General features: G+C 46.7%; 1 pseudogene; it reads right to left on the reverse strand.

Moving 5' to 3' along the window:
• Positions 1-11,145: 11,145 nt before the first annotated feature.
• On the reverse strand, positions 11,146-13,622 carry LOC142451602 (AP-1 complex subunit mu-2-like; annotated as a pseudogene).
• Between the last annotated feature and the right edge of the window lie 1,985 nt (positions 13,623-15,607).

Here is a 15,607-nt window from a genome sequence, read left to right on the forward strand (position 1 = left end):
GTACAGCTCTTATCACAATCCATACATCCATTCATTGCATCAAGCACATTGTACATTTGTTGCCATCATAATTTTCAAAATATTTTCTTTCTGCTTGAGCCCTTGGTACCAGCTCTTCATTTTTTTTCTGTCCCTCCCTCATGAACCCTTGATAACTTATAAATTTTTTTCATGTCTCCCTTCACCCACTTTTCTGTCTTCCATCCCCCAGGGAGGGGGTTATATGTAGATCATTGTTATCGGTTCCCCCTTTCTACCCCACCTTCTCCTTACCTTCCTGGTATCACTATGCTCAATATCAGTCCTGAGGGGTTTCTGTGTCCTGGATTCCCTGTGTTTCCAGCTCTTATCTAGACCTGTGTACATGCTCTGGTCTAGCCAGATTTGTAAGGTAGAATTGGGGTTATGATAGTGGGAAGGAGGAAGCATTAAAGAACTACAGGAAAGTTGTATGTTTTGTCGGTGCCATACTGCACCCTGACAGGCTCATCTCTTCCTTGTGACCCTTCTGTGAGGGGATGTACAATTATCTATGGGTGGGCTTTGGATCTCCACTCCACGCTCCCCCTCATTCACATTAATATGATTTTTTTGTTCTGGGTCTTTTATACCTAATACCTGATCCCATGGACATCTCATAATCACACAGGCTGGTGTACTTCTTCCATGGGGGCTTTGTAGCATCTCAGCTGGATGGCCACTTATTTATCTTCAAGTTTTTAATATCCCAGATGCTATATCTTTTGATAGCCAAGAACCATCAGTTTTCTTCACCACATTTGCTAATGCATCCATTTTGTCTTCAGTGCCCTTGTCAGGAAGGTGAGCATCAAGGAATGCCAGGTTATTAGAACAAAGTACTCTTGTGTTGAGGGAGTACTTGAGTGGAAGCCCAATATCCATCTGCTACCTTGATATTAAACCTATGAATATATATACATTGATCTATTTCCCTATCATTATATATAAATATATTTACATATGCACATGCCTCTATTTAGACCTCTATTAATTCCCTTTGCCTCCTAGTTCTTTCCTCTATTTCCTTTTACTTTCCTCTTGTCCCACTACCATGTTTGGCCTTCATTCGTGTTTCAGTAATTCCTCTCAGTTACATTGCCCTTGATCAAGCCCTACTAGGCATCCTGCACCCATATCACCATCGATTTTAAATCACTTGTTGTTCCTGTGTCTCTGAATTTGTTAACACCCACTTCCTTTCCTTGCCCCACCCTCCTATGTCCCTCCAACCGCCCCCCACCCCCAACTGTCATTCTGATGTTTTCTCCTCCGGATTGTTGACCCAGCCTATTTTATCTAGATAGACATGCAGAGACAATAAGAAGCAAAACAAAACCAATGACCCAAAAAAAAAAAAGAAGCCTATAAATAGTTTAAGGTCTGTTTTTTGACCTTTAGGAATGTTTTCCGGTGGAGTTTGATGGGGTACCATGCCCTGGCCCCAAAGTCTATTTTTGGTAATCCCTGGGGACTTCATTTCTTTGCTCCCCTTGCTGCTCTGTTACATACCCTTGGCGTTTCACCCTGGAGTGGTGGGGTCAGATCAGGCATAATTCCGCACTGTGCCTCCAATATTATCCCTCAAAGCGCTCTGTGTCAGTGAGGGATGTCATATCTCATGGTGGGACCAGCCCTATGATGCTCTCTGTGCATTGCTGCTCTGAGCCAGGAGTATCATCCTCTGGAGTTAGTGAGCCCACTTTCACTGCCTCTTTTCGTTGTGAAAATTATTGATAAAGGAATGGTGTCCTCTCTGCTCCCCACCTCCTTCTGTGCTGGGAATCTACTGACACAGGAAGAGTGCTTTCACCTCCTTCTTGCTAGGAATTCCTTCCATTGTTCTCCCTTTCCCTCTTGCCCTGCATTTAGTTGGCCTGCCTAGCACAACAATAATACAATGCTCTATAAAAAGAGAAAGTCCATAACAAGATGGATTGACACAATGGCTGATACATGGGCTCAAACATGAGAACAATTGCAAGGATGGTGCAAGGGTGATCCATGCTTTGCTCTGTTGTACATAGAGCATTGCTGTAGTTAGAAGTGACCTGATGGCATCTCACAACAGTAAAGCGTATCTTAAAACTTTAAATGATTATCATTGGGCACTATGTCAATTATCCCCACATAAAATGGTTGGATGTATTAGCCCAAACCTAGGGCAGATGGTGTTCACAACTGAACAACCAGCATCCTGTGCCTGGCTCATCTCTCCTCTAATATTTGAAAAGACTCATAGCAAGTAATTCACATTTGTTGCTCCAAAAAAGAAAGAAAGAAAAGAATCATGATTTATCACTTTCAGTTCTATATTTCTTTAGGAATAAATAAATCAAATGTTGTGCTTTATAGAAATAGCAGTGCTTTGTCGGAGTGAAAGTTGCACAAGAACCTTCTGCAGCTTCTAAAGAAATCCTAGATTTTCCACTCACTCACCCATTGGCTCGAAAACAAAAGTGACTTAAAGCAACACTAGCATGGTCTGTTCAAAGGACTTTTCACATTCTTCATTTAAAATATGTCATAGATAATATTTTATAAAATACAAGATCACGTAATTGGACGTTGTGGCAATGTACAATACCATAGAAGTTTCCAAATGCTGTGCTCCCTCATCTCCTGGAAGACTGATAACAGAGTGGAGACTAACCCCAGTCCTACTGAGCCCCTGAGCACTGGTAGAAAGGAAATCCGGTTTCTTCTTTGCTTGGCCACAAACTAAATGACAAGCCATTGGGAAAGTCACTTCCCTTCCCAAGGTGACTAAGTACTAAGACAGTTCTTGTAGATGAAAACTTTATAAATAGTTAAAGACCTCAAAACCAAACTGCCATCAAGTCGATGCAGACTCAAAGCAACCTTGTAGGACAGGCTAAAACAGTCCCTGTGGGAATTGGAGACTGAAACGGTTTACGGGAGTAGAAAGCCTCGTCTTTCTCCTGTGGACTGGCTGGTGGTTTGAACTGCTGATTTGCAGGTAGCAGCCCAACACATATATCCCCCCTGACCCGCAAGACAGCAATGGATCAATTTATTCCCTCCTATCCCCACTTGGGGTGGGGGTGTAGTTGATAGTACTGGCCTACCCTATTGACTGAGTTTTGGCTCACCTGTGGGATGTAATATTGCTGGTGCCTAATGTGGGTGTGTTTGGGTTGGCTTCCACCTGGGCCTAAGTGGCCCCTGTCTGCACAGGCTCAGTTCTGGATTTTACCTTAGGTGTCTAATGTAGGACTGATTTCTTTCCAACCCCTTTATTGTGGCGGTGCCATCTGATTTTCGTTTAGGATAGGCAATTCGTGGCGACCACCCTGTTTACCCCCCCCCCCCCATCTTGCTACCTGTCACGCGCACATTTGTTGAAACAGGCAAGAGGATGAGCAACATGGTGATGCAGTGTAGTGCCAGAGGATTGAGCAAACATGGTATGGAAGGGCAAGTTCCTCAGCCTGACTTCCCTCTCGAGCCGCGGCTGCCCTCCCTACGTCCTGTGGCCACTGGTGAGAACACAGCAGGTCACAGGTGCTGTGGGGCCTGGGAGGACACACTCAACTGTGAGACTGAATCCTAATGAACAGTGGGGACACGTGCCTCAGAGTATTGTTACCGGGAGGAAGTTCAGATTTTCCAGCCTGCTTATCCTGCTTCTAAGAAAAATTTCAGGTCAGTGTCAAAATTCAAACCAGGGTTAGATAAAACATTTGAACAGAAAGAATGAGTTTATCGTAGGAGGAAACAAAATCCAAATGACCTTTAGCTTCTCTAAAAGGACTGGCAAAATGTAAATCTCGACCTTATTTTGGCTAAAGTGGACTTCCACCAAAGGCTGGCTTTCCAGCAGCTCTCCTGCTATTGGCTGGTCCTCTGAGTGTCCCTCCTCCTTTCCTTCAAGAGGCCATTCAGTCATTGTGGGGGGGGGTGTGAACATCCTATTTCTTCCCCAGTCATTCCAGCATCTCCACCATCCCTGGTCTTGTCCACTGATAAGGAACTGGGTGGCATTCTGTCCTTCACCTTCCTTTGTGCTGGAGAGGTGTGAGCTGAAAACCGGTCTTCACCTCCTTTGTGTTTATGGTTCCTGCCAGTTTCCTTCCATTTGGCACTTCCCCTGCCAGTTTCTGACTAGCTGCGAAAGCAGGAAGTTCCACATTCCCACTCACTCCTTCCCTCCAGCGAATGAGATGGGCATGGACAAAAAGACTAGAAAGTCGAAGTTGCATGAAATCATTTATTATAGAATAGAGACCTGCAGGAGAGACCTACTTGGGGGGGTGGGTGTCATAGGCAAGCAGAGCTTACAGACGGAATGTGATTGGCAGGGTCCTTGGCTTAGTCAAGAACTGTATGCGTTTCCGGGGACGAGGGTTTCTGATTCTGTTGTCGGGAACAAGGATCTGGGATTGCCTGATACTATTTCAGCCAAAGACAGAGATCAATTTGACACGAGAAACTCCAAGTGTATTCTTCAAGCACAAAAGGGTTTGTCATCTCTAGAATGTCTCAAAAATCCAGTGAAAAACCAGCAAGTCCTATATATTCCAAAAAGCAGGTTTTGCAAAGATACAGGGAGCAAAATATCTTAAACTAGTGACAAAAAGCAGGTCTGCAATGCTCACAGGAAACAATTGTACATACATACATTTCCCCAAGGGTTGCTTTTAGCGTGAGTTGAGCACTGACCAGGCCCTGCCCCTCAAAGCACCAGATGCCATTCCTTATCTAAATGGGGGATGCTTCTGGCCTGGCTACCAATCATACTTCCCTACTTCCTGACTTAGATCATTCTTCCTGTTTAAGCTTAAAAATCATTTTTACTGCAAGAGAGGAGACTGTTATATTTTGGATTCCCAGCAAACTAAATCTTAAATGATGTTATATGTCTAATATTTTGATTGACAGCAGGCTAACTATGTCACACCCTCTATCAGTTTGTGCCGTCATGATATTTACGAGTGAGGGAGTTAGTTTATTGTACCAACCTGGCTGATAAACACACGTGGGGTTAATTGAAGGGTGGAGAGAGAAATGGCTTGGTGAGGCTCGCCTTTCTAGATCTCGGGTCTCTTGCTTTGTGATGGTCGGACCAGGGTGCAGCTGCCTTAGCCAGTTCCCTGCTTTACCTGGCAAGGCTCACTTCCTGTGAGACATCCCTGAGGAGAAGCCACATGGACCTACCCTGAAAGCAGCCCTGGGTGCTGGAGCACCCATGTGGAGACCCTTGCCAGCACTGAGATGTTTGCACATTCACTGACTCGGCTCTCCTCCTGCAGTCAGCATCATTGTGTGTGTTTTGTGAGATGGAAGAGGACTTTGTGGTTTGGTGTTGAACATGTGGGTTAATGTTGGACTTGTGGGTTTGGGCAGCACTGGGTTGGGATGTTTTCTTCATATAAAACTCGCTTATACATGAGTTTCTGTGGATTTGTTTCTCTAAGGTACCCACACTAACACAATGAGCTCTTTCCTGGCCCTTTTTTTTTTCAGTGTGGGCATGTGCAGTGTTAGGCCAACTTGGGGTCTAAACTTCAAAATGGAAACTGTAGTCAGGGCATCAGAGATACTTAGCATAACTAGTTGGGCATGCTCACAATCCCTTTATTCTTAGTGCCAACCCCAGGCGAGCGCTGGAACTGTTCGGAAGCTAGCTTTAGGACAGGGGCCTTGTCCCTCCCAGGCCTGCAGAGGCCCCCATGAAGGAGGATGGAAAGACTTCAGGTGACCATTAGACACCAATGGAAGATACCTAGGACTGAGCATGCTCAAACCCCAGAGCCAGGTGGGAGGTACACCTGGGTGCCCTAACTAGGCCCAGGCTCATGACATCACCCAGGTGGGCCTAACATAGCCAATGAGGCCAACCAATACCTTCAACCACGCCTCCCCCAGGAGGGATGGGTGGAATAAAGGCAGGGAGCATGATGCCCCATCACCCTGTTGCCCCTTGCTCTCTAGCCCTCTCAGTCCCCAGATATCCCACTCTCGCCCATGTGGGTGCTCTTTTTCATGTGGTTGTTTGGGCCGGTTGTGAACCCCCAGTGCAGCTTTGGTTTCTCCGGTGGGAAATATTTGGGTTCTTGGCTTCTCATGAGAAAGAATTCATGGTGGAACCTGGTTTGTGATCGCTGCATGGCCGAGCAGAAAGCAGAGATGCAGACGAAGGGAAAGAGGGCATTGGTCTTGTGGTTCTGGCCTGTAGGGCCTTAGGCTGGGAGGCGTGGTCGACGGTACTGGTTGACCCCATTGGCTGAATTAAGCCCACCTGGCCTAGTTTGGGCCCACCCAAGTGTACCGCCCCCCTAGCTGGGGCTTGAATTGGCGCATGCCCCGGCTTAGACATCCCTGCTTGTTACCTCACTCAGCTTCCATGTGGCTTGGTACACTTCCCAGAAATAGTGTGCACCCTTTTGAGACTGTAACACCTGAAAATTGTTCGTTCCTTCCTAAGAACTCACCTGGATTACAAAACGTGCTTCGGCGGGAATTCTTTCAGCTTGCAAAGCAAAGAACCTAGGTATCACCCACTCCAGAAAATCGAACCGAAGCACCACTTGGGAGCACTTAGCAGTCACAGGGTCCTTCCGTGCACGTTTCTTAAGCCAGCGGAACCTGGTGTTTGGGGAGGAGGAAGTTGGTGATTACACACCTGAGCTACTCAGGAGGTATTTTACACCTTCCTACTGTCCTGTTAATGTCTGTGGTCGTCCCTTTTAAGCATTGTTTCTGCCACCAATGGTTTCCCCATAGATTGCCTGCTTCTTTAGTGAACTTAATTTTTACAGCCACTCTTTCCTCTGTGTACTGACTCTTATCAATAAAGCCTTCCTCCCCACCCCCACCCCGGGACCGTTTCCTGCCATGACTCTTCCTTTTTGGTTTGCTCTTATACGGAGAAGACCAAACTAGTTGCCGTCGGGTGCCTCACGGGAACCTTGTGTGCATAAGGGAAGGCAGGCAGATTAGGGATGGAGGAGGTTGTCTCCACCGGATGCCGGAGCCAAACACAATGCAGCTGGCCATGCCACGAGAAAGGGGTTGGAAAGGAATCAGGCACACGTGAGACACCTATGGAGACCATCCTAAATGGGCCATGCTCGGACCAGAGTCACCTAGGCACAGGGGATGGTCAACCTGGGCATGTACACAAGACACCAGCAACATTATGTCACTCGCGTGCCTAAAGTCAGCCACTAAGAATGGCCAATCCCCTCAACCAGGTCTCTCCAAGTGCAGATGGGAGGGGATCCAGGCCGCTCTCTCATTCAGGTTGGAGGCTGGGATCTCCTGTGTGGCCCCCTCAGGGTGCCCACCCCTCTCTCTCCAGAGTCTGTCTTCCTTTTTCGGTTCTGGCACCCCTTTTTAGCGCTCTCCTTTTCGGCCATTTTCAGTCGTGAACTCTCGCAGGCCCTACCACGCAGCCTTGCACGCTTTCCGGAGAGAACGTGCACTGTCTGAGACTGTACTGCCCGACACTTACCTTCCCTCCAAAAAGTTACGTGGATTACAAAAGGGCTTGGGCCACGTGCACTCTTTCGGCGTTGAGAAGCAAGAACCGAGGTGAATCATGCCCCAAACCTAGCAATAGGATTTTCAAGGCTGTGACCTCTTGGACCCCGGTCTCCAGGACTGTCTTCTGAGGTGCCTCTGGGTGGGTTGAACTGCCAACCTTTCTGTTAGTATTTGAGTGCTTGTTGTTTACACCAACCAGGGACAACCTCAAAATATAAAGAGTTTATCTGGTGTTTTCCCAGTCTGGGAGAAGGAAAGACCACGTGGACAGTTCACAAAGCCAGGGAAAATAGCTAAGCACAACCAAAAGAAGGTCTATTTTAGCAGAACACCACAGCTGCCCGCTGCCGGCTGCTATGCCAGTAGAGACAGATGGCCAAAACCCCCCGCAGTTGCCTCTGAAGGTACTTGCCAAAACTGCAATCTCCCCTAACATGACCACTTGTTCACATTACTCCAATATACATGCTACAAAGCAAGCAAGGCACACATGCTTGGTGGAAACGAGGTAGGCCATGTACAGAAGCAAAAGAGCCTGCAAACTGGTGCTTGGGGTTTTCAAGGAGCCAAGCAATAAAGTGATTGCCTAGGAGCCCGTTTTCCGGATCTGCTTCAAGCTTTCTCTTCGGAAACTTTGGGTTCTCAGACCTTCTCGGGAGGCCTCCCTCCCTGGAGGTTTGCTGTCGATTCTGAAGAGTCAAACTGGTCCACAGAGTTTTTCAGGCTGTGACCTTTCAGAAGCAATCACCAGACCTTTCTTCTAAGGCACCAGCCTCTCTGGAGTCGGGCTGTTGATTCTTTCTGCCACCTAGGGATGCCTCCATGACCTATCCCATGCCCCAAAGGTGGGACTAGTGCGATGCAGTCCGTCAGCCCGTTCCCTTGACACAGCTGTTTGGAATAATGACAACATCTAAGCTCTTCAGGACCGATATTTTTTTCCTGGAAAGTGGCACAAGTTACTTCAAAGTTGAGTGAAGAAGGTAGCAGGTCATGGGGCAACAGGGAAGGAACTGGAACATTCTACCATGAGCAGAGTGGTGAGAAGGAACCCAGTCAGTGGAAAGAGCAAGAAACATAAAGCAAATCTCCTGAAGGAAGCAGGACGCATAAACCCCACACTCCCTGAGAACCAGGGTTTCTCTTCAGTCCCTAAATGTCTTCCCACCCTTACTGCCTGCCTTGGGGCAGGTCTGTGACAAGACTTTCTACAGCAGAGTCCATTGGTATTTTCTCTACTTGAACAAGGAAGAGTTGAAATTATGCTAATTATTTTTGGAAGGGTAACATATCTCTAAAATAAAAGGATCTTTCCTTTCAGAGGTAATAGTTTCCATATAAAAGTACATGGGTGGACCAGTCAAGCGCTTGGCTACTAGCAGAAAGGTAGTGGTTCAAACCCACCCATGTGCACTTGGGAGTTAGGCTTAGTGATTAACTTCCAAAAGCTTTTGAAAACCCCATGGAAGAGTCATGCTCTGGATCAAGGGGTCACCAGGAATCAGAATCCACACATTTACAACTATCAACACCAGGATATCTGTGAGAGGCATAGAAGGGAAACAGGAAAGATAATGCTGATTCTGGATAATCGAATGACCGTGTGCTTAGAAATAGGGGTGTAGCCTGAAGATTGCCAGGGTCTGTGGAAAGAGGAGAGGAATCCTTTGACAGGGCAGAATGCCCGTGCCCAGACTAGCACACGAACCAGTAAACCAGGATGGTTCACTCGGCAGCATCACTCTGATGTCAGAGAGACTGGAAACTGATGCCGTCCCAAGGTAGTGGATGAGGATTGTGTTAGTCTGGGTAGACTAGACACACAAATCCATGGACACACGTATGTGTATAAGAGAGAGATTTATATACAAGAGCAATTTAACATTGAGAAAACATCCCAGCAGTCCAGATCAAGTCCATAAGTCCAATATTAGCCCATATGTCCAATACCCATCTATAAAGTCCTCTTCAGACTCATGAAAACACATGCAATGATGCTGAATGTAGAAGATCACAGGCCAGTGGGTAGAAAGTCTTTGGATCCAGTGGCATGGGAAATATGTCATTGCTGGCAGGGGTCTTTGCATGGCTTCTCCGGTACCCAGGGCTACATCAGTGTGGGTCCATGTGTCTTGTCAGCTGCTATGTTTCCCAGGGTGTGAGCAGAGAGTCTCCCACCTCCAAGGAGGAAATACCGAATTCCCAGAATCCTTAGGGGAAAGCTATGCCCACACAGAAGTCTCATTGGCTATGACCTGATTGACAGGTTAGACTCCACCCCTACATGCTTAATTCTTAAATTGACATTATATAACTACCACAAGGACCAAGCTCTTGCCATCTCGTCCTAGTGACCCCAGGTGTGTCAGAGTAAAACTGTGCTTTATAGACTTCTCACTAACTGGTTGTTGGAACCAGACTGTCAGGCATTTCTTCAAGGTGTTTTGGGTGGGATAACTCTTATTAGACTTCATATTCTGAGCACTAGGTTTACAGGAGGCAATGGATAGCAACAAAATCCCCAAATCCATTTGCAGAGTCCCCACATGGATTAAGCCTCCATTGAATTCCTTCTTTTTAGATTCATCTTTTTAATGATATCTTAAAACTCAGAGGAACAGGCAGTTGTTGAGGTGAGGGGTTCCCCAACACTCAAATGGGCTGTCAGGAGCAACTTTTGTGATTGTGGAAAATATTAAAGACAGACAGCAGGAAAAAGGGGCTCCTTGTCCCTATGTCAGGACTGAGAGAATGAATGTATTTTCCAATAAATAGGGGCTTACAGATCTTCCAAAAGGCACACACGTCATTCAGCAAACATATTACATAGTCAATGGGTACCATCATAAGCGGGTAGCATAATAAACAAGCAATGAGCTGAATCAGTGTCTTGACCTAGTGCTAGTTGACCTCAAATGCCCCAGAGCCGTTTCCATGGGAGCAATCTATGATCCTTAGCAGAAGAGGAATCAGGACAGAGTTTGCTACATTTTGCAGAGGGTCAAGGCATAGAACCTGCGTGCTTGTATCTACAGATGACCTGCAGGCACAATGAATAGTCAGACGCAGGAATGAGGCATTTTCTATGGTAGCTCCTTTTACGACTGTGCCTTAATGGAGGGCTATTGTGGGAGGCACATTTTTGGCCTGGAAAACATGTATTTAAAAACATTTCTTGGAACAATGAAGATATTTCTCTAAATAGAGCGAGTTTTCTATGCTCATAGTTGCGAGCGTAGAAACAAATACACTCTACCAAGTCCTCAGTTTACCACGGGCAATGGGGCCTCCATGATGAGCAGCTGTGTTACAGGAGCCCCACCTCCACCCTCCTGCCCCTTAGAGGCAACACCCCCTACAGCAGGTCACTGCAAGAAGGTCCTTGTAAGGGGATTTCAAGTCCCTCCCCTGCTTCTTCATATAAAACTGGGAGGCGGGGAGACTTCAGGGTGAGGGAGTCAGGGAGACCATCCTTTCCTTGGTCTGAAGTATGGGGCCAGATGCGAGGTGCTGGGGAAAAGGAAACTAGCTGGTCAGGACCCCAATCTGCAGCTGGAGCCTAGGGAGACAGAGAGAGGCCCCTACTCTCCCACATCCAGGCTCCATCTCTTGGGTCTTCTAACTGGTATGAAGCTGATAATCACTGTGGATGATGTAGGTCAGGACCTGGTAACCACTTTTCTTGATGATCTTCACGTACCTGACCTGAATCCCAGGAATGGTGAAATAGGGGATCTCAACCAGAGGCATACATGTGACAGGAAGGTACATATGTAACAAGAGGGGGGGGGGCGGGTTCTAGAAGTAAGATGGTGGCCTAACCTTGGTCATCTCCGAGTTGGCTTGACCTTAGGTGTCCTGAGCAATTCTCCAGGCGAATAATCTATGATCCTTATCAGAAAGGAGTAGGCCCTCCTTAGAGTTAGATAGTCTGCTTTTAATGGTAGATAACCTTCAAGGAAGTAGCCTTCAAGCAGTTGACCTTCAAGCCTATATAGTAGCAACCATGTCCTTGCAAGAGCCTTAAGATTGGCATTATTATGGGGGGGCGGGCAGTGGGGGGAATAACGTTTACTTAGGAGAATGTGACTGGAAGGTATCTCCAACCTACAAACATGAAGGTCACCCTCCACAGGAGCTCTGGCCTCCGGACTCCTTAACATATGGGTACATAGAATTTGTCTGCATATACTCTCTTCCCAGTTGTGCTGCTCCTTGACCTTGACCATGCTCTCCACACATCTCTGGGAGAGCTTCTCACTGACAGACTTGATCCACATCAGTGGCTTGACCTGTGTGCTAAGGCGATAGTATATGAACTCCATGTCACCCTGGGCAGGATGAAGGAGATGGTACAGTTGTCGTCTAAGCGGGAGAGCTGCCCAAACTGGTAGGACTTCACGTCCTCCAGCACCATCGACTTGATCTTGCTGCTCTAAAAGCCAGTGAGATCACAGAGAACGCAGTCATTGCAGTCAGCTCTGACTTTCCAGACAGAAAGACCTTGAGTTTAATGGTGCCCATTGTGACACTGTGCCCTGTAACAGTAACAGGCAGGTCACCCTCCGCCCGGTCAGGAATGGGTGCCCTGTAACAGTAACAGACAGGTCACTCCCCGGTCAGAAATGGAAAATTTTTAAATTGCAGCCTGAAATAGGTGTAGCCCAGCCCAGGATGTTTACGCTCCAAGAAGCAGCCTAGCCTACCTACAGTATCGTTTGGCAGACCACTGGGGACAAACTGACCTTAAATGTAGAACTTACTTTGTTAGACTTAAAAACTGTTTTGTTTCACTTTACTGAAAATGCTTTGCCAGTTTCACACAAGAACTTGCCTTCCCCCTCCCCTTGCTTGGCAAGACACCCCGCAAGGAAGTATAATAACTTCCCTTTGAAGCTGTTCGGGGCTCTCGCCTTACTGACTAAGCCTGCCTCAGTTGCTGGTGAGAGCCCAGATTCGAATCTCTCTGAATAAAGCTTTACTGTTTCCATCTCTGTTTCAGTGAGTGGTCTGGGTGAAGGTCTCGCTCGCTAACACCCATCACCTCTCAGCAGGATGCTGTCATTGGCATTGACTTTAGGTTGACAGACTATTTGACACCTTCTTGGAGCACCAAGACACCACATTGGTGACAGCGGGGGATAATCAAGACTTACCTGTCTCCAACTTATAGCCTTGCTGAGTGATGTGCTCCTGAAGGATCTTGCTGTGACTGATCTTGGGTAAGCCAAAGTCCGGGAGCTTGTCCAGGAGCTCAGAAGAAGATGAAGTTGGCCCAGACACTCTCCTCCTCCAGCTCCATCAAGTATTCCAAGCACCCTAACATCATCTTGTAGAGGGAGGAATACACGAGTAGGCGCTGGAGGTCTTCAGCGTGGTGGCCACCAAAGAGAGGTTGTTGTGCTTGATCCACAGGAAGTGGACAGGACCGTGGCTCAGCAGTGAGGCCAGGGCCCCCTTCTCCTCCCATGGCATGAACAGAGGCATGAAATACTCAATCTCAAGCAAGGCCTGCCCCCCTCTTCTTGTTAGTTACAGCTGATCAGGGGCTTGCCCTTAATGTTGAAGATGAAGACCACAAGGCAGACATGGTGGTAGCTGATGAACCCGGAAGGTGAAGCATCATTGAATTCCTTCTGACCATTAACCAGGAATGCGAACAGGCTTGTCCCCACAGGGAGAGTGCATTAGAGAGTAGATTACTGTCAGCCCTGGGAGCAGTAATCTTTTTAGTTGCTTTCCTGGATGTGTCCTTGATGCTTATCACCATACTGGGGTCATGTAGGCCTGAGTCATCCACTGACTTGGTCTGAAAGCCGAGGATCAATCTTGTAAGGTCTTCTGTCTTTGTCATGTCATTTCCTGTTTGAGACTTAATAAAAGTTCTCATTAAATTATTATTGCCATTTAGGGTCTCTTTTGTATCCTAGAACAGACTAAAATATCCAGCCTTCTGGATAGCAGCCAACTGAGCACAGACTCCTTAGTGAGGAGTTAGAGCATAAATACTTGAGGATGCTTTCTGCTACTCTAGAGAACTCCAAGCTGGAGATGGGGTGGAGATGGAGAGACTTTGTCTTACAAGCTTTGACCATGTTGTCAGAGAGACCAGCTCTCAGAGAAGGACATCAAAAGTAGAGAGGCAGTTAAAGCTAGGAAGGCCCTCGCGGAGATGGATTGGCACTATGGCTGAAATAATAGGCTCAGGTACATAAACAATTGTAAGGATGGTGAAGGAGTCACTATGGGTTGGAACCTACTTGATAGCACCTAACAACAATAACAAAGAGTTACTGTCTTAGAAATTCACAAAGGCAGTTCTACCCTGCCCTACAAGGTTGCTATGTGTCTGTATTGACTTCATGGCCATGAATTGTTTTGTTTTGTTTTCATATAGGTTGATGACACTGATAATGGTTTTGTTTATACCTCTTCAGCTGCCCAGGAATTTATTTTACATTCTTTACTCATGCTTTGATAGTCAACTCATTCAGTCATCCAGCTGGACTTCCATGATCTTCACTTCTCATCTACTTGGAGAACCCTTCCCCTGTGTTTCCCAGAGCATCTTCTATAACAGCAATTATAATACTATTAAAATGAGGTGTTGCCTCTTGGCTCCTTTAGATCATGAACTACTCAAAGGCAGGACACATAGTCCATTCATCTATATCAATGGTTCCTACAACAGTCCCTGGAATATAGTTAGTTGTGTGCCCTTGAATCAACTCCGACACAGTGACCTTTGTGAAGGTGCTCAAAAGAGCTGGGTTTTGGGTGGGGAGGGAGGGAAAAAGAGGAGCTGACACAAAGAGCACAAATAGAAAGTAAATGGTTAGAAAATGATGATGGCAACACATGTATAAATATGCTCAATACAATTGATGTATGGATAGCTATAAGAGAGATCTTTTTCAATTTGAGAGGATTAAGAGTGAAGGAGTGTAGTTCAGCCTGTCAATTAGGTTACAGATTGATAACCTCATTTGTAGGCGCTAAGGAGACAAAAAGCTTGCTTGAGGTGGGACACACGCTCACTCCCTGGGAGACATTGCAGCTGACAAGACACATGGAGCTAGGCTAGTGCCCTGAACTAGATGAGCCACGTGGAGACCCCTGCCAGTGCTGAGATGCTTACAATGCCACTGGATCCACAAGACTTCACACCCATTGGCCTCTGATCTTCCTGCATTTGGCATCACTGCATGTGTTAGAGGAGTCTGAAGAGAACTTAATAGATTGGTATAGGCTAATCTCAGACTTATGGACTTGATCTGGACTGGGCTGGGATGTTTTCTCAATATTCACTTGATCTTGCATATAAAGCTCTTTGCTATACACATATTAGTTTCCCTGGATTTTGTTTCTCTAGGCAACCTGGACAAACACAAGCCCCCAATAAAATGATCTTTAGAGAGAGAGAGAGAGAGAGAGAGAGAGAGAGAGAGAGAGAGAGAGAGAGAGAGAGGGAGAACTGGGTTTGGGGATAAGGATAGTGTGTTAGGCCAAGATCATTAGAGAAACAAAACCAGTGACACTCGTAGATGTAGAAGTAAGAGCTTTATATCAAGAAACTTTATATATGAAGAAAATATTCCAGACCAACTCAAGTCCTTAAGTCTGATACTAGTCCATAAGTCCCTCTTCAGACTCATGCAGCCACAAGCAAGGATGCAGGTACAGTCTTGTGGATCCAATGTAAGTGACAGGTCTCCAGGGATCTTCCAAGGCCAGCAGGAAGGTAAAGGCAGACAGAGTTGGAGGGAGGGAGATTCCCAGGACCCTTCTTATGGTAGTCATATAATCAATTTGAGGACTATGAGTGAAGGGGTGGAGTCTAGCCTGTCAATCAGGTCATAGCCAATGAGGCCTCTGGTGGGCATGGCCTTCTTCTGAGGATTCTAGGAACTCCTGCTTTCCTCCTTGGAGGTGGCAAACGCAGACTCTCTGCACATTCCCAGAGAGACTTTTCTGAGGAGACACCACATGAAGTTACCCTGTTTCATGTGAGAGTTTCAGTCAGAGTTTCAGAGCTGAAGGAACCATGTGGAGAATCCCTGCCAGCGACTGATGGTGCTTC

Source organism: Tenrec ecaudatus, chromosome 6 (assembly GCF_050624435.1).
Source record: "Tenrec ecaudatus isolate mTenEca1 chromosome 6, mTenEca1.hap1, whole genome shotgun sequence".
Taxonomy (NCBI): Eukaryota; Metazoa; Chordata; class Mammalia; order Afrosoricida; family Tenrecidae; genus Tenrec; species Tenrec ecaudatus.